General features: G+C 38.2%; 2 long non-coding RNA genes across 2 annotated transcripts in view; one reads left to right on the top strand and one right to left on the bottom strand.

Annotated features, from left to right (window-relative positions):
* LOC147873049 (uncharacterized) overlaps positions 1-18,126 on the top strand; it is a 26,227-nt gene extending 8,101 nt beyond the window's left edge. The window contains exons 2-3 of the long non-coding RNA XR_015536541.1: positions 14,848-14,961; positions 16,681-18,126. This is a non-coding gene — a long non-coding RNA (uncharacterized LOC147873049). The remainder of the gene's footprint in view (positions 1-14,847; positions 14,962-16,680) is intronic.
* Positions 16,228-18,126, bottom strand: part of LOC110827590 (uncharacterized) — a 67,339-nt gene continuing 65,440 nt past the window's right edge. Inside the window, exon 7 of the long non-coding RNA XR_015536543.1 lies at positions 16,228-16,391. This is a non-coding gene — a long non-coding RNA (uncharacterized LOC110827590). The remainder of the gene's footprint in view (positions 16,392-18,126) is intronic.

Here is an 18,126-nt window from a genome sequence, read left to right as displayed (position 1 = left end):
GCTTAAGAGTTTCATGTGAAGCTTAACCGTTGTTTTGTAGGAACGGTTTATTTAAAAATTGATCACGCTTTGTCACTTATGGGACCGGATGTTAAATCTTTATTGGTCGCGAAGTACGTGGTAGTGGCTGTTAGTTTAAAAGATTACAATTGTTTATTTATATGTTTGAGGGTTACGGTCGATAAACTGTCGAAGCAAAGGGGCAGATGGTTGGAATCTCGGCTGCTTCAGTGGGAATATCATATTCAGAAATTGTTTCAAATATAAAAGTTTGAAACAATATCGAATGTATGTGGGGACAGATTAATTCAAGGTAGACTACTTTTTCGATGATGTTTTTTTTAATAAACTTTTACTGAAAACTTTTCGTCGAACATTGCTTGAATCTAAGACAAGGTTCTGATTTTACGTACGTAAATTTGGGGTGTTTTGTCAAGATTTGCAGCCAAAATTTTAGCATATGACGGAATATGGAAATAGCTAATTGTCGATGTTTAGTCCTGGTTTCAAGATAAAATTCTGTTAAATTTTTGTTTTCGCTGCTGTTGTGGTCGGAAAGACCTAGGACTAATTTAATTTTACCCATGAAGGTAGAAATTCATGAAACAGCTTATCTTAGGACTCGCAATAGAAATCCTCACTCTTTGTTTTAAATGCCTGTCCCCTGCGTTTTACGTTGTCAGGCAACCATAGGTTTTTTTTATTGGGTAAGTCGATCGGTTTTACCATATGCCGTTCGACGAGTGTAATTAATATTTTCTTTAATAGAGCTTCGTTTTAATAAAGATAGAAATAATTCACTTTGTTTCGGAGTCTGACTGATTCTCGCAACATTCTGCACTTTACCAACGTAACAAATTCAAATTAGCTTAGCAGACATGTCTTTTATCTGATTTGTATAAAGAAAGGCATCCTTTGGGCTGTTGGGGGTTCATTTTATAGAAATATTGGCACCGTTATCTGCACAGTAATTGCCTTGTTCATGACGTCTTTTAACTCAAGTGTTTTGTTAAAATTGTCAAAATTGATTCCTTTGTGGACACTGATCACTTCTCGTTGGATGTAACAGAGATTTTGTTATGCAGTTGGTACATTATCTGCTTTCCGTTGCCTTGATGGGGTTCGAACACTGGATCGTCAATCGTGACAATAGTATTTCGTGATTTTCCTCAGCGTCCTTTGTTTTACATGCAATTTGAAATTATCGCGGCAGTAAAGATGTGAGTAGATGGTATTCCGAGTGGTAACGGAGATTGGACGTTTAGGTAGATACCAACATTGCAATGCTTACAGTTTCAGTTGCGTGAGGTAGTGTGCCAGTCCAGGTCCGTGGTTCAATTCCCGAACGGACTGAAACTTGAGATGAGGGGTAAACCAGGCTTTGGCATATTAATCTGGTTTATATGAACGAAGGAGGTGTGATTAGATGATACTTGGTACACCTCATTACATCAAAATTTGAGTGATTTTATTAATTTTTGGCTTTGTCCAATGTATCACATTGGGAAAGAGAGTGGCGCCATCCTGGCGCGTGAAAGTCTCTTCCCCCGACATTCGGTTTAGTGACCGTTGGTTTGGGGCGCCATAGAAGGTGTGGAGTGACGATCGCCAGATGACCGCTGCTCCACTACGACTCGGACCAATGGAATTTGAATGTGGCTATTCGGCACGTTTCCGACGTCATAAGTGACTTTTTGGGGGACGAATCGGATTGTCATATTCAATTCAAAATTCAAGAACATTTACGTTGCGGGAATATAAAAAGCGAGGTTGTGTTGGGGCTCGCTCTCTAAAAGTTCGGTTCTTCAAGGCAAGCAGACAGTTTCTCCTCGATTCATCAAATTTCAAGTACAAAATACAACAGCCGAATCATCACGCTGCCCAAAAATCAGAATAACTTATTGAAAGGAATTAAAAGGTGGAATATTTCCAAGGTGACTTCGGTGTGGTCTGCAGTTGATCATCCCCACAGATTTCACGTCCTTGGCGCACGGCCGCTCCAACTATCACAGTCCCCGTATAATCCCCGAGAGTCGGACAATCTTGCTCGCCGACAAACCCTACACCAATTATTAGTCCTTATATCCTTCCGCATTATCCGAAGTTATATAAAGCTGTAACCGTAAGCAAACCGGGCACGCTACTGGGTTTGACCCCGGGGCAACCAGAGTGAGAAGAATAACAGTCTGCGGAAGGGCGGTTGCAGTAGTATTCGTTTCGTGAGAGCTTCAAATGTTCTAATGTGATAAGCCAATCTTGTATCGTGTGTAGGGGTGTGTGTGTGTGTGTGTGTGTGCAATATAACTGGACGTATGAATCTTTGAAAGAAGTTGAAAGAAATGACAGGTTCTCTTTCGAAACGTCAGCTGGGATGATGTCTGCCCCGCTCTGAGTTCTGTCCCAAGAAATGGCTCTAGTTCAAAAGGTTTACTTCATTTACATTACAAACGAATACGTTTTCGAAACCGGGATTCTGCAAATAACCTAATTGTTTTGTTGCATTGAATCACTACTTGAAATGCTCTCGAAAAATCAAGGTGTGGGAAGTGATGTATCGCCTATTACGTAATGGTGCAGGACACGTGTTAAGTTTCTGCGTACGAAATGTGTAGCACCTCGATTCAGAATTTCGAGATTAGAATCGGAGATGGGGTACTTAACTGTGGGATTAAGTGCGTGGAGCTGATTGTGCTGCACGTAGCAATTAGACGTCATCGCCACGAAATTCAGTTCACGAAACGCTTATATTACAATTAAGTTCATGATTGGTTTGGATTGCATTCGTCAATATGTATGTAGTAATGTTATACCGAATGCAAGATTGTGAATATTTTGACGTTAGAGAGAGAAAAAAATTGAGGGTGTCAGTCTGGGTCGTATTTATGTTCGATCTGACAGCATTGTAGACACTGCATCTGAACTTTGAGACGAGATAGAATAATGAAAATGACATCTCCACATACAAATTGGTCTATTTTTAAATATATTTTGTTCTCAAAATTGTTGTTTCATTAAGTGTGGCGTTATATTTGAAAGTTCAAACAGAACTAATAAGATACAGTATAGCTGCGTCATATTGTGATATTAATTAAAATAATTATTATATTTGTTTACCGTCAAATCACAATAAAATAGTAAGATAAGATAATTAAAATGATTAAAATATCATCTCATGTTCCATATCGAGCATTCGATTTACATCGGAACATTCACAACATGTTTCGGTTTATCAAACCGTCATCAGGTGTAAATTATAAACTTTTTAAGTCAAATTACAATTATTTATAGTTTTTACAATTTCATAATTTTATCATCTTTCACGTTATATTTTATGGACGTTGTGTCTAGATATTATTAATATAACATTATTGTTGAGGTGGTGTTATTGATGTTTATATCAGTCATTTATGATATAGCAATAACAATAATGTTATATTAATAATATCAGTTAACGTCCATGGCTTACTTAAACCATTCATAGTATAATTTTCTATGGAGGACTTAATTTAGGAAAGGAGTAATATTATCGTGAATGAGTTTCTTCAGTTTTTTCTAGGCAAATTCTATGGTACTGCCTTTATTCGGGCCACCACGTCTACTGGTATTGTAACAAAATAATATAAATAAGGAAAAGTTGGAATATGAAAGAAGCCAATCTGTTCCTCTGTCTTACTGTCCGTTGTGTGTTCTCATAACACGACGTTTCGGGAGTAGATCTGTCACCGTCATCAGGTACAATAAGAGGGACATTTAGAAGGAGATAGGTTCCGTTATTGGACGATAGACGCTGGAATTCTTTGTCAAATCTATTACGATACGCATTGGTTTAAATATTGTTAGTACGATGCATTCGATGAAAAGTAGCTTAAAATTGTAGACTTGTGTGATCCTAAACTGTGAATAAAGTAACACAACAGGTCTATAAATGTGTATAATGAGAGGATATTGTTTAATTTGATTAAACTTAAAATCCATAATAATTATGTCGTGATGCAAAGTATACTTGGGAAATATTTACAATGGATTTGCGATTGTTTTGAAGTTCGGACAGAAAAATAGTTTCACAGCAAAGGTCACAACACGAGGGTGACAAAATATAGTCTGATTTGAGTATTAACCTTTATCTAAAGTACTTGGAAAACTTATGTGAAGCAGGTTATTGGTCCCATAAGAAACTTGCTTGAAGAAATGGGTTTTCATTAAAAATTGTTACAATGAGGGTGAAATTTATTAATTTGAAAATATGCGTTACACAAATATTTTGTGATTAGTAAAAATTTTACTACGCAAATTAAATTTCGTGTTACTGTTCAGATGTTGTGTTATTTAAACCAAAATAACAGATTAAAAATATAAAATGCAACTTTGAATTGTCTTTCTAGATTCTAAGAACAGATAAACATACGGTCTTCAAGGATCATTTGTAGTATTTGTCCTATCAATAATGTCGAGTAAATGACGTACTCTCAATGATCTAACTTATCAGAGCTAATAATATTTCCTGACGACTATTTTAAAATTTTGCATAATTTTTAATGCTTTAAATGTTGATTTACTTATTTATTATTTGGTATGTTGTATTTTAAATTATTATGAAAAATACGATGAAGTTAATTGGAACTGTCTCTTTGTTTGCTTTCCAGGATTTCCAACAAATGCATAGCCACAAACACAGAAACTAGGAGTGGGGGTGGGGCGTGGAGTAAGATCATCTAGTCTTAACAGTGAGAATCAACTTCAAATTATCACGAAAACTGCAATGAAGATTTTATTAATTGGGACTCGCTCTCTACTTTCAGCATTCTTCCAAGGTGACCACCACTTCCACCGAAATCGCTGTACCAAGAGGACTTGGTGTCGGAGATAAATCATCTTATCTTACTTAATAGGTGAGAATCAACTTCAAATTATCACGAAAACTGCAATGAAGATTTTATTAATTGGGACTCGCTCTCTACTTTCAGCATTCTTCCAAGGTGACCACCACTTCCACCGAAATCGCTGTACCAAGAGGACTTGGTGTCGGAGATAAATCATCTTATCTTACTTAATAGGTGAGAATCAACTTCAAATTATCTCGAAAACTGCAATGAAGTTTTTATTAATCGGGACTCACTCTCTACTTTCAGAATTCTTCCAAGGTGACCATAACTACAACCGAAATTGCTGTACCAAGGGGACCTGGGGTCGGAGATAAATCATCTTATCTTACTTAATAGGTGAGAATCAACTTCAAATTATCTCGAAAACTGCAATGAAGTTTTTATTAATCGGGACTCACTCTCTACTTTCAGAATTCTTCCAAGGTGACCATAACTACAACCGAAATCGCTGTACCAAGAGGACTTGGGGTCGGAGATAAATCATCTTATCTTACTTAATAGGTGAGAATCAACTTCAAATTATGACGAAAACTGCAGTGAAGTTTTTATTAATTGGGACTCGCTTTCTCCTTTCAGCAATCTTCCAAGGTGACCACCACTACCACCGAAATTGCTGTACCAAGGGGACCTGGGGTCGGAGATAAATCATCTTATCTTACTTAATAGGTGAGAATCAACTTCAAATTATCTCTAAAACTGCAATGAAGCTTTTATTAATTAGGACTCGCTCTCTCCTTTCAGCATTCTTCCAAGGTGATCACCACTACCACCGAAATTGCTGTACCAAATGGACTTGGGGTCGGAGATAAATCATCTTATCTTACATAATAGGTGAGAATCAACTTCAGATTATCTCGAAAACTGCAATGAAGCTTTTATTAATTGGGACTCGCTTTCTCCTTTCAGCATTCTTCCAAGGTGACCACCACTTCCACCGAAATCGCTGTACCAAGAGGACTTGGTGTCGGAGATAAATCATCTTATCTTACTTAATAGGTGAGAATCAACTTCAAATTATCTCTAAAACTGCAATGAAGCTTTTCAGAGGTGTTGACAGGCTTTCGACCACTGTCGTACCTGGGGGGCTGAGTGTTTCATTTTCCTGTATTCTTATGATTTGTGTTATTTTGTGTGTTTTGTTGTGTCTCATTGTTTTGATGTGACTCATTGTTTTGTTGTGTCTCATTGTTTTGACGTGTCTTATTGTAGGTCTTCAAATTATCATGAAAACTGCAGTGAAGTTTTTATTAATTGGGACTCGCTTTCTCCTTTCAGCATTCTTCCAAGGTGACCACCAGTACCACCATCACCGCCGTACCAAGGGGGCAGAGTTTAGTCATGTTGCTTTAAATGGTGAGTTTTCTTGAGTTTGGGGCAACTTTTTCTTTCTTATTGAGCGTCAAAGGCCTTTGACGTGTACGTAGTAGCAACATGTAATCTTATGTTGTTTATATTTTTGTATTGGCAGGTAGTATTTTAAATTATCAACACTAAAATGCAACTAACTAACTAACTAACTAACTAACTAACTTACTAACTAACTAACTAACTACCTAACTAACTAGATGGCTTAACGAACTTGAAGGTTCATCACCTAATCAACCAAAGCCCTCACCAGAATGCAACTGTTAACTGTATCTTGCATTTAGTTTTTCAAAGTTTCCGTCAATTTGATCACAGCCTTCACCGAAACTTGGGGTCGCAGATACGTCATTTCCTCTTATTAACAGAGGCTCTTCTTCAGATTACCTTAAAAACTGCAATGAAATTTTATTAATTGGGACTCGCTTTCTCCTTTCAGGATTCTTCCAAGGTGAAATTTTTATTAACTGGACCTCGTTCACTTCTGTCAGCATTATTCCAACCTGTCCACTTCTGCCGCAAATGAACCTAGGGGGACGGTGTCTGGTCGTCTCCTCTGTAAAGGTGAGTTTTGGATGTTTCTTGATTTCTGTTGATGCACACCTGCTGGTAGTGAGAGACCTTGTATGTTTTATTTATGTCTTTGTTATTTGTATGGATGGAACTTTAAATTATGAAACTGCATTAACATTGTTTTAATTGGAACTCATTTCTTTTCAGAGGTGTTGACAGGCTTTCGACCACTGTCGTACCTGGGGGGCTGAGTGTTTCATTTTCCTGTATTCTTATGATTTGTGTTATTTTGTGTGTTTTGTTGTGTCTCATTGTTTTGTTGTGTCTCATTGTTTTGATGTGACTCATTGTTTTGTTGTGTCTCATTGTTTTGATGTGTCTTATTGTAGGTCTTCAAATTATCATGAAAACTGCAGTGAAGTTTTTATTAATTGGGACTCGCTTTCTCCTTTCAGCATTCTTCCAAGGTGACCACCAGTACCACCATCACCGCCGTACCAAGGGGGCAGAGTTTAGTCATGTTGCTTTAAATGGTGAGTTTTCTTGAGTTTGGGGCAACTTTTTCTTTCTTATTGAGCGTCAAAGGCCTTTGACGTGTACGTAGTAGCAACATGTAATCTTATGTTGTTTATATTTTTGTATTGGCAGGTAGTATTTTAAATTATCAACACTAAAATGCAACTAACTATCTAACTAACTAACTAACTACCTAACTAACTAACTTAACGAACTTGAAGGTTCATCACCTAATCAACCAAAGCCCTCATCAGAATGCAACTGTTAACTGTATCTTGCATTTAGTTTTTCAGAGTTTCCGACAATTTGATCACAACCTTCACCGGAACTTGGAGTCGCAGATACGTCATTTCCTCTTATTAAGAGAGGCTCTTCTTCAGATTACCTTAAAAACTGCAATGAAATTTTATTAATTGGGACTCGCTTTCTCCTTTCAGGATCCTTCCAAGGTGAAATTTTTATTAACTGGACCTCGTTCACTTCTGTCAGCATTATTCCAACCTGTCCACTTCTGCCGCAAATGAACCTAGGGGGACGGTGTCTGGTCGTCTCCTCTGTAAAGGTGAGTTTTGGATGTTTCTTGATTTCTGTTGATGCATACCTGCTGGTAGTGAGAGACCTTGTATGTTTTATTTATGTCTTTGTTATTTGTATGGATGGAACTTTAAATTATGAAACTGCATTAACATTGTTTTAATTGGAACTCATTTCTTTTCAGAGGTGTTGACAGGCTTTCGACCACTGTCGTACCTGGGGGGCTGAGTGTTTCATTTTCCTGTATTCTTATGATTTGTGTTATTTTGTGTGTTTTGTTGTGTCTCATTGTTTTGTTGTGTCTCATTGTTTTGATGTGACTCATTGTTTTGTTGTGTCTCATTGTTTTGATGTGTCTTATTGTAGGTCTTCAAATTATCATGAAAACTGCAGTGAAGTTTTTATTAATTGGGACTCGCTTTCTCCTTTCAGCATTCTTCCAAGGTGACCACCAGTACCACCATCACCGCCGTACCAAGGGGGCAGAGTTTAGTCATGTTGCTTTAAATGGTGAGTTTTCTTGAGTTTGGGGCAACTTTTTCTTTCTTATTGAGCGTCAAAGGCCTTCGACGTGTATGTAGTAGCAACATGTAATCTTATGTTGTTTATATTTTTGTATTTGGCAGGTAGTATTTTAAATTAGCAACACTAAAATGCAACTAACTAACTAACTAACTTACTAACTACCTAACTACCTAACTAACTAGATGGCTTAACGAACTTGAAGGTTCATCACCTAATCAACCAAAGCCCTCATCAGAATGCAACTGTTAACTGTATCTTGCATTTAGTTTTTCAGAGTTTCCGACAATTTGATCACAACCTTCACTGGAACTTGGAGTCGCAGATACGACATTTCCTCTTATTAAGAGAGGCTCTTCTTCAGATTACCTTAAAAACTGCAATGAAATTTTACTATTGGGACTCGCTTTCTCCTTTCAGGATTCTTCCAAGGTGACCGCCAGTACCACAAAAACCGCTGTACCTAGGGCGACGGTGTCTGGTCGTCTCCTCTGTAAAGGTGAGTTTTGGATGTTTCTTGATTTCTGTTGATGCACACCTGCTGGTAGTGAGAGACCTTGTATGTTTTATTTATGTCTTTGTTATTTGTATGGATGGAACTTTAAATTATGAAACTGCATTAACATTGTTTTAATTGGAACTCATTTCTTTTCAGAGGTGTTGACAGGCTTTCGACCACTGTCGTACCTGGGAGGCTGAGTGTTTCATTTTCCTGTATTCTTATGATTTGTGTTATTTTGTGTGTTTTGTTGTGTCTCATTGTTTTGTTGTGTCTCATTGTTTTGATGTGACTCATTGTTTTGTTGTGTCTCATTGTTTTGATGTGTCTTATTGTAGGTCTTCAAATTATCATGAAAACTGCAGAGAAGTTTTTATTAATTGGGACTCGCTTTCTCCTTTCAGCATTCTTCCAAGGTGACCACCAGTACCACCATCACCGCCGTACCAAGGGGGCAGAGTTTAGTCATGTTGCTTTAAATGGTGAGTTTTCTTGAGTTTGGGGCAACTTTTTCTTTCTTATTGAGCGTCAAAGGCCTTTGACGTGTACGTAGTAGCAACATGTAATCTTATGTTGTTTATATTTTTGTATTGGCAGGTAGTATTTTAAATTATCAACACTAAAATGCAAGTAACTAACTAACTAACTAACTAACTACCTAACTAACTAACTTAACGAACTTGAAGGTTCATCACCTAATCAACCAAAGCCCTCATCAGAATGCAACTGTTAACTGTATCTTGCATTTAATTTTTCAGAGTTTCCGTCAATTTGATCACAGCCTTCACCGAAACTTGGGGTCGCAGATACGTCATTTCCTCTTATTAACAGAGGCTCTTCTTCAGATTACCTTAAAAACTGCAATGAAATTTTATTAATTGGGACTCGCTTTCTCCTTTCAGGATTCTTCCAAGGTGAAATTTTTATTAACTGGACCTCGTTCACTTCTGTCAGCATTATTCCAACCTGTCCACTTCTGCCGCAAATGAACCTAGGGGGACGGTGTCTGGTCGTCTCCTCTGTAAAGGTGAGTTTTGGATGTTTCTTGATTTCTGTTGATGCACACCTGCTGGTAGTGAGAGACCTTGTATGTTTTATTTATGTCTTTGTTATTTGTATGGATGGAACTTTAAATTATGAAACTGCATTAACATTGTTTTAATTGGAACTCATTTCTTTTCAGAGGTGTTGACAGGCTTTCGACCACTGTCGTACCTGGGGGGCTGAGTGTTTCATTTTCCTGTATTCTTATGATTTGTGTTATTTTGTGTGTTTTGTTGTGTCTCATTGTTTTGTTGTGTCTCATTGTTTTGATGTGACTCATTGTTTTGTTGTGTCTCATTGTTTTGATGTGTCTTATTGTAGGTCTTCAAATTATCATGAAAACTGCAGTGAAGTTTTTATTAATTGGGACTCGCTTTCTCCTTTCAGCATTCTTCCAAGGTGACCACCAGTACCACCATCACCGCCGTACCAAGGGGGCAGAGTTTAGTCATGTTGCTTGAAATGGTGAGTTTTCTTGAGTTTGGGGCAACTTTTTCTTTCTTATTGAGCGTCAAAGGCCTTTGACGTGTACGTAGTAGCAACATGTAATCTTATGTTGTTTATATTTTTGTATTTGGCAGGTAGTATTTTAAATTAGCAACACTAAAATGCAACTAACTAACTAACTAACTAACTTACTAACTAACTAACTACCTAACTAACTAACTTAACGAACTTGAAGGTTCATCACCTAATCAACCAAAGCCCTCATCAGAATGCAACTGTTAACTGTATCTTGCATTTAGTTTTTCAGAGTTTCCGACAATTTGATCACAACCTTCACCGGAACTTGGAGTCGCAGATACGTCATTTCCTCTTATTAACAGAGGCTCTTCTTCAGATTACCTTAAAAACTGCAATGAAATTTTATTAATTGGGACTCGCTTTCTCCTTTCAGGATTCTTCCAAGGTGAAATTTTTATTAACTGGACCTCGTTCACTTCTGTCAGCATTATTCCAACCTGTCCACTTCTGCCGCAAATGAACCTAGGGGGACGGTGTCTGGTCGTCTCCTCTGTAAAGGTGAGTTTTGGATGTTTCTTGATTTCTGTTGATGCATACCTGCTGGTAGTGAGAGACCTTGTATGTTTTATTTATGTCTTTGTTATTTGTATGGATGGAACTTTAAATTATGAAACTGCATTAACATTGTTTTAATTGGAACTCATTTCTTTTCAGAGGTGTTGACAGGCTTTCGACCACTGTCGTACCTGGGGGGCTGAGTGTTTCATTTTCCTGTATTCTTATGATTTGTGTTATTTTGTGTGTTTTGTTGTGTCTCATTGTTTTGATGTGTCTTATTGTGTCTTATTGTTTTGTTCTGTCTCATTGTTTTGATGTGTCTTGTTGTAGGTCTTCAAATTATCATGAAAACTACAATGAAGTTTTTATAAATTGGGACTTGCTTTCTCCTTTCAGCATTCTTTCAAGGTGAACTGGACCTCGTTCACTTCTTTCAGCATTATTCCAACCTGTCCACTTCTGCTGCAAATGAACCTAGGGGGACCGCGTCTGGTTGTTTTCTCTCTAAAGGTGACACAAGTGATATTCCAAGGGGGCAGAGTTAGGTCATGTGGCTTAAAATGGTGAGTTTTCTTGAATTTGCAGCCAATTTTCCCTTCTTTTTGAGCGTGAAAAGCCTTTGAAGCATACGTGCTAGCAGCATGTAACCTTATGTCCTTCTTCAGTTTTCTTCGTAATTGGCAGGTTGTATTTTAAATTATTATCAACACTAGATTGCAACTATCTAACTAACTAGGTGGCTTACTGAACCCGAAGTTTCATCACCGAATCAACCAAAGCCCTCACCAGAATGCAACTATTAACTGTAACTTGCATTTAGTTTTTCAGAGTTTCCGACAATTTGATCACAGCCTTCACCGAAACTTGGGGTCGCAGATACGTCATTTCGTCTGAATAAGAGAGGCTCTACTTCAGATTACCTTAAGAACTGCAATGAAGTTTTTATTATTTGGTACTCGCTCTCTCTGTTCAGTACCCTTCCAAGGTGACCACCACTACTGCTGTACCTAGGGGTCAGAGCGTTGTCTGGTTGCTTCCTCTACAAAGATGAGTTTACTTGACTTTTGAATATTTCTCTATTTTTGGTGATGAATACTTTCTGGTGGTATGGGACCTTGTATTTTAAATAATGAAAGTGCATTAACATTGTTTTAATTGAAAGTGTCTTTTTTTTCCAGAGGTATCGAGAGGCTCTTCACTGCAGTCGGACCTAGGGGGCGGAGCGTTGTCTGGTCGCTTCCTCTATAAAGATGAGTTTACTTGACTTTTAAATATTTTTCTATTCTTGGTGATGAATACTTTCTGGTGGTATCGGACCTTGTATTTTAAATAATGAAAGTGCATTAATATTGTTTTAATTGAAATTGTTTTTTTTTCCAGAGGTATCGAGAGGCTCTTCACTGCAGTCAGACCTAGAGGGCGGAGCGTTTTCTGGTCGCTTCCTCTATAAAGATGAGTTTACTTGACTTTTAAATATTTTTCTATTCTTGGTGATGAATACTTTCTGGTGGTATCGGCCCTTGTATTTTAAATAATGAAAGTGCATTAAGATTGTTTTAATTGAAAGTTTTTTTTTCTTTCCAGAGGTATCGAGAGGCTCTTCACCGCAGTGGGACCTAGGGGGCGGAGCGTTGTCTGGTCGCTTCCTCTATAAAGATGAGTTTACTTGACTTTTAAATATTTTTCTATTTTTGGTAATGAAAACTTTCTGGTGGTATGGGACCTTGTATTTTAAATAATGAAAGTGCATTAACATTGTTTTAATTGAAAGTGTTTTTTTTTTCCAGAGGTATCGAGAGGCTCTTCACCGCAGTGGGACCTAGGGGGCGGAGCGTTGTCTGGTCGCTTCCTCTATAAAGATGAGTTTACTTGACTTTTGAATATTTCTCTAATTTTGGGTGATGGGTAGTTTCTGGTGGTATGGGACCTTGTATTTTAAATAATGAAAGTGCATTAATATTGTTTTAATTGAAAGTGTTTTTTCTTTCCAGAGGTGTCGAGAGGCTCTTCACCGCAGTGGGACCTAGGGGGCGGAGCGTTGTCTGGTCGCTTCCTCTATAAAGATGAGTTTACTTGACTTTTGAATATTTCTCTAATTTTGGGTGATGGGTAGTTTCTGGTGGTATGGGACCTTGTATTTTAAATAATGAAAGTGCATTAATATTGTTTTAATTGAAAGTGTTTTTTCTTTCCAGAGGTGTCGAGAGGCTCTTCACCGCAGTGGGACCTAGGGGGCGGAGCGTTGTCTGGTCGCTTCCTCTATAAAGATGAGTTTACTTGACTTTTGAATATTTCTCTAATTTTGGGTGATGGGTAGTTTCTGGTGGTATGGGACCTTGTATTTTAAATAATGAAAGTGCATTAATATTGTTTTAATTGAAAGTGTTTTTTCTTTCCAGAGGTATCTAGAGGCTATTCACCGCAGTGGGACCTAGGGGGCGGAGCGTTGTCTGGTCGATTGCTCTATAAAGATGAGTTTAATTGACTTTTGAATATTTCTCTATTTTTGGTGATGAATACTTTCTGGTGGTATGGGACCTTGTATTTTAAATAATGAAAGTGCATTAATATTGTTTTAATTGAAAGTGTATTTTCTTTCCAGAGGTATCGAGAGGCTCTTCACCGCAGTGGGCGGAGCGTTGTCTGATCGATTGCTCTATAAAGATGAGTTTACTTGACTTTTGAATATTTCTTTATTTTCGGTGATGGGTACTTTCTGGTGGTATGGGACCTTGTATTTTAAATAATGAAAGTGCATTAGTATTGTTTTTATTGAAAGTGTCTTTTCTTTCCAGAGGTATCGAGAGGCTCTTCACCGCAGTCAGACCTAGGGGGCGGAGCGTTGTCTGGTCGATTGCTCTATAAAGATGAGTTTACTTGACTTTTGAATATTTTTCTATTTTTGGTGATGAGTACTTTCTGGTGATATGGGACCTTGTATTTTGAATAATGAAAGTGTTTTTTCTTTCCAGAGGTGTCGACAGGCTCTTCACCACGGTCTAACCTAGGGGGCGGAGTGTTTTGTGTTCCTTTAATTGGTGAGTTTTCTTGATTTTGGGGCATCACTTTTTGCTTTTTGAATGACAAAGTCCTTATTAAAACTGAAATGATGTTGACTAGAACTGTTTTTTTTTTTTCATGATTTCCAACCCGTGGACCACCAACATTGCTGAAACTTGATGTCGCAGGTGAGAATCAAATTCAAATTATCATGAAAACTGCAATGAAGATTTTATTAATTGAGACTCGCTCTCTCCTTTCAGCACCCTTCCAAGGTGACCACCCAAGGGGGACGGTGTCTGGTGATGTCATCTGTAATGGCGCAGTTCCTTTCTTCTCTTCATAATCTGGGAATCCTTTGAGAGGACCTTGGCTACTGCCCCAAACCATGGGGTTGTACTCCGTCCAATGTGCAGTGGTGAGTTTTGTCTTGTTTGGGGCACTATCTTTTGTATTTTTGAGCTCGAAAGGGCTCTTGATGCATATGTAGTATCAGCAATGAACTTTATACTTTCCTTTATTTTATCTTATTTAGCAGATTGCACACAAAATTGATATGTAAACTGCGATGATGTAGTTGTTAATTGGTACCCCCTTCTTAATGTTTCAGGAGTTCCGACCAGGGGAGGATGACCGTTGCCTCCGCCACCAGCTGTAGTGGGCGCAGTTCCTTTCTTCTCTTCATAATCTGGGAATCCGTTCAGAGGACCTTGGCTACCGCCCCAAACCATGGGGTTGTACTCCATTCAATGTGCAGTGGTGAGTTTTGTCTTGTTTGGGGCACTCTCTTTTGTATTTTTGAGCTCGAAAGGGCTCTTGATGCATATGTAGTATCAGCAATGAACTTTATACTTTCCTTTATTTTATCTTATTTAGCAGATTGCACACAAAATTGATATGTAAACTGCGATGATGTAGTTGTTAATTGGTACCCCCTTCTTAATTCTTCAGGAGTTCCGACAACCGGAGGAGGACCATGACCGCTCTTCGTAATTCGAGATTTCTGCCAGAGGACCTCGGCTACCGCCCCCAACCCCAGGGTTGCATGTACCTGCATCATGATTGGTGAGTTTTCTCGAATTCTTTGCAATATTTATTTCTTCGAATGTTAAAAGTCTTACGTAGTTGAAAAGTTGATACATGAAGTAAAATTAAAGAGTAACAAAGTATTTTGTTTTGAGATATGAAACGAGGCTAACGATAGACGTGGGAAAAAAAGGTTCCTTCGAGAAGTGAGCGGCTTCAGCTCAAAATTTTTGTGGACTTTGGTAGATTTATGCAGGATTTTCGCCGAATCACATTTTGGAATCTACCACCATAATTAAATGCACTTTGCGATAGTAAATACGAGGTGCGATCGGAAAGTTTCAAGACTGTGTCAATAGAGGGCGAACCAGATGTAGTACGAGCTTCTGCCTTTAGGGGATGCGGCCTACATTCATAGTGAATCAGTGTGCCAGCAGGCATCATCGAATTAGGATTTGTTTCTTAGTTACGGGCGTTTTGGTAGTGCATTACACCGACCCTCCTGCGATTTCGGATTTTCATGAAGAAAGAGTGTGCATCAAATTTTGCCAAAGACTAGCCAAAACAGCTACGGAAACCTGTGAAATGCTAAAGCAAGCATTTGGGGAGCCCGCAATGGGTCGTGCACAAACTTTTGTGTGGCATTCACGTTTTAAAAATGGCCGAACCTCTGTCGATGATGACGAGCGTTCTGGACGACCATCTTCGAGCACAACGCCCGAAAATGTTACGAAGATCGACGTCGTACCATCAACGACTTGTGCGACATTGTTGGGATAGGCTATGGGACCTGTCAGCTGATTCTAAAGGAAGAACTCCACATGCGACGCATCGCAGCCAAGTTTGTGCCAAGGCTCCTGTCTGAGGACCAGAAGCAGAATCGACTTCTAAGCTCCGTGTGACTTCTTCCTCTTCGCAAAGATGAAAATTCAGCTAAAGGGAAGGAGATTTGAGACGATAGAAGAGATTCAGGCAGAATCGCAGATGGTGCTTGACAGGCTGACAAAGAAAGAAAGATTTCCAGGGATGTTTCCAGGCTTGGCAGCGGCGCTGGGATCGTTGTGTTCACTCCCAGGGGAACTACTTCGAGGGTGATGGATGAATTTAATACCTGAGAGAAGTGTACGGGTTTTTATAGGCGCAGTCTTGAAACTTTCCGATCGCACCTCGTAAAGACGGAATATTTAAAAGTGAATGACATAGTTTTACTGACTTTACACTGTGTTTCTGAATCAAGTGGTCTAATTAGCCTGAGTACCTGCAATTTCGTGAGGACAGGAAAAGTCTTCTACCCCCGTACTCGAAGAATGTGAAAGACAGGTTTGTATTATCTTCAGCGTGTGTCGGAAGTCATTCAATGCTTCTTGGCCGAAGTTCCTTTGCTCTCTTGTTAATGAGGCAGTAACAATTGATGCCCGATGAACATGGCGTAAGAAATCGAGGCACGTCTTGAAGTTCGCTTGTTGACACTTAAAAAATAAGAAATAAAAATTGTTATTTACAATGATTTATAAATTCTATTAATGTGATGGTTTATAACCACACTCAGTATTCTGTAATAAAAGATTTTTTTAACTCGTTTCTTGACTTCTTAAATTTATTTTGTTCTTGAAAATGTCTCCGCTTGTAAGGGCCTCTTGCCGTAGTGCAATTGCTTAGACATTTACAAATTTAAAATTAATTCACTTAGAGGTGTAAAAAGAATTTTGTATTCAAATTGTATGAACAATGTGACTAAAAATTATTGGGTTTTTTTAGCGCTGCGCTGTGCTGAGCTCAAGAGATGCTTCCTGGCTCCACACGGAGATCCTGGAGTCTTCCGATCTGCGGCGCCGAGCTCAAGAGATGCTTCCTGGCTCCACACGGAGATCCTCGAGTCTTCCGATCTGCGACGCCGAGCTCAAGAGATGCTTCGCGGCGCCACACCGAGATCCTGCAGTCTTCCGATCTGTCATCGATCATCAACTATAAAGGTGGTGAGTGTCATATGACAACTCAAAGGGTGGTGAGTGTTGACAAGTTTCATTATTCGCTAGTGCTACATACGCAATTGATAAGTTACAGATATTGTTTCTCCCGTCGTAAATCTTATCAGCGATGTAATGACAACAAACACGACAATAATTTTACTAATTTATGCCTTATTATTTGAAACCAAATATCAGATTTGAATCAAGAATAATATATGCAGTAGTCATTGTCGAACAACCATCATCATCAACATCAACAACAACAACAACAACAACAACTCTACGGATTAGGCCATTGGGTCTGATCCATGTCCTGGATCTAATCACAGCTGGTCCTTGCAACGTTTTCTCTGTTCGCTGACGTCGCCCTAAGTATTTGAGTAGGTTCAGATTCTAGAATTGGAAGTTTTGTTTTACAGGAGGAGGATTCACATCAGTAGTCGTCGTTGAATGATATTGGGCTAATCACTTGTCGAAGGAGTCGTACCAAATGTCTTAAGTAGATCACCCAACCTCTGAAAAGAGAGGAAAAAAAGCACGACCTCGCTAAAGCGAGGCAAATGATAAGAAGATAGAAGAGGAGTTGTTCAATGACACTGCTGCAATTTATAAATTTTGAAAACCACTCCCTAAGTATTTGAGTAGGTGCAGATTCTAGAATTTGAAGTTTTATTTCACAGGAGAATTCACTATTATTCATATTATTAACAATTAAAGGAGTCTTATTCAGTATTTGAAACCAAGTACCAGATTTGAATCAAGAATAATATTTACAGTAGTCGTTCAATGTTATCTCCACAATTTATAAATTTGGAAACGACTCAAATTCTAGAATTTGAAGTTTTATTTCACAGGAGAATTCATTATTATTCATATTATTAACAGTTAAAGGAGAATTATTTAGTATTCAAGACGTGATTAGACTGGAATTTCATAATTGATTTAATTATTTTAATGATATGATAAATATTACGTCACAAAGTTCAGTTTAGACTTTTGATAGGATTGAGGATGATGAAAATTTGACCAAACAACGTAAAGTTAGGAATAAGGCATAAATTACTGGAAGAAGTTGTCGTGTAAACTGAATAATATTTAACGTAAGTGTGGATCACATTGTGCGATGGGATGAATGTAATTAAAGTAATTAAGATTCTAGCCATTGATCAAGTCTAATGTATTGTGTAATGATTGTAAAGGAGTTGCTAAAGGAGTTTGTAAAACGTGTTACAGA

The sequence above is a fragment of the Zootermopsis nevadensis genome, unplaced genomic scaffold (assembly GCF_977971745.1).
Source record: "Zootermopsis nevadensis isolate Lab colony 2312 unplaced genomic scaffold, Znev_1.0 Znev_ptg000022l, whole genome shotgun sequence".
Classification (NCBI taxonomy): domain Eukaryota; kingdom Metazoa; phylum Arthropoda; class Insecta; order Blattodea; family Termopsidae; genus Zootermopsis; species Zootermopsis nevadensis.
Note: the sequence above shows the minus strand (reverse complement) of the source record. Positions and strands in the feature narration are given on the sequence as shown.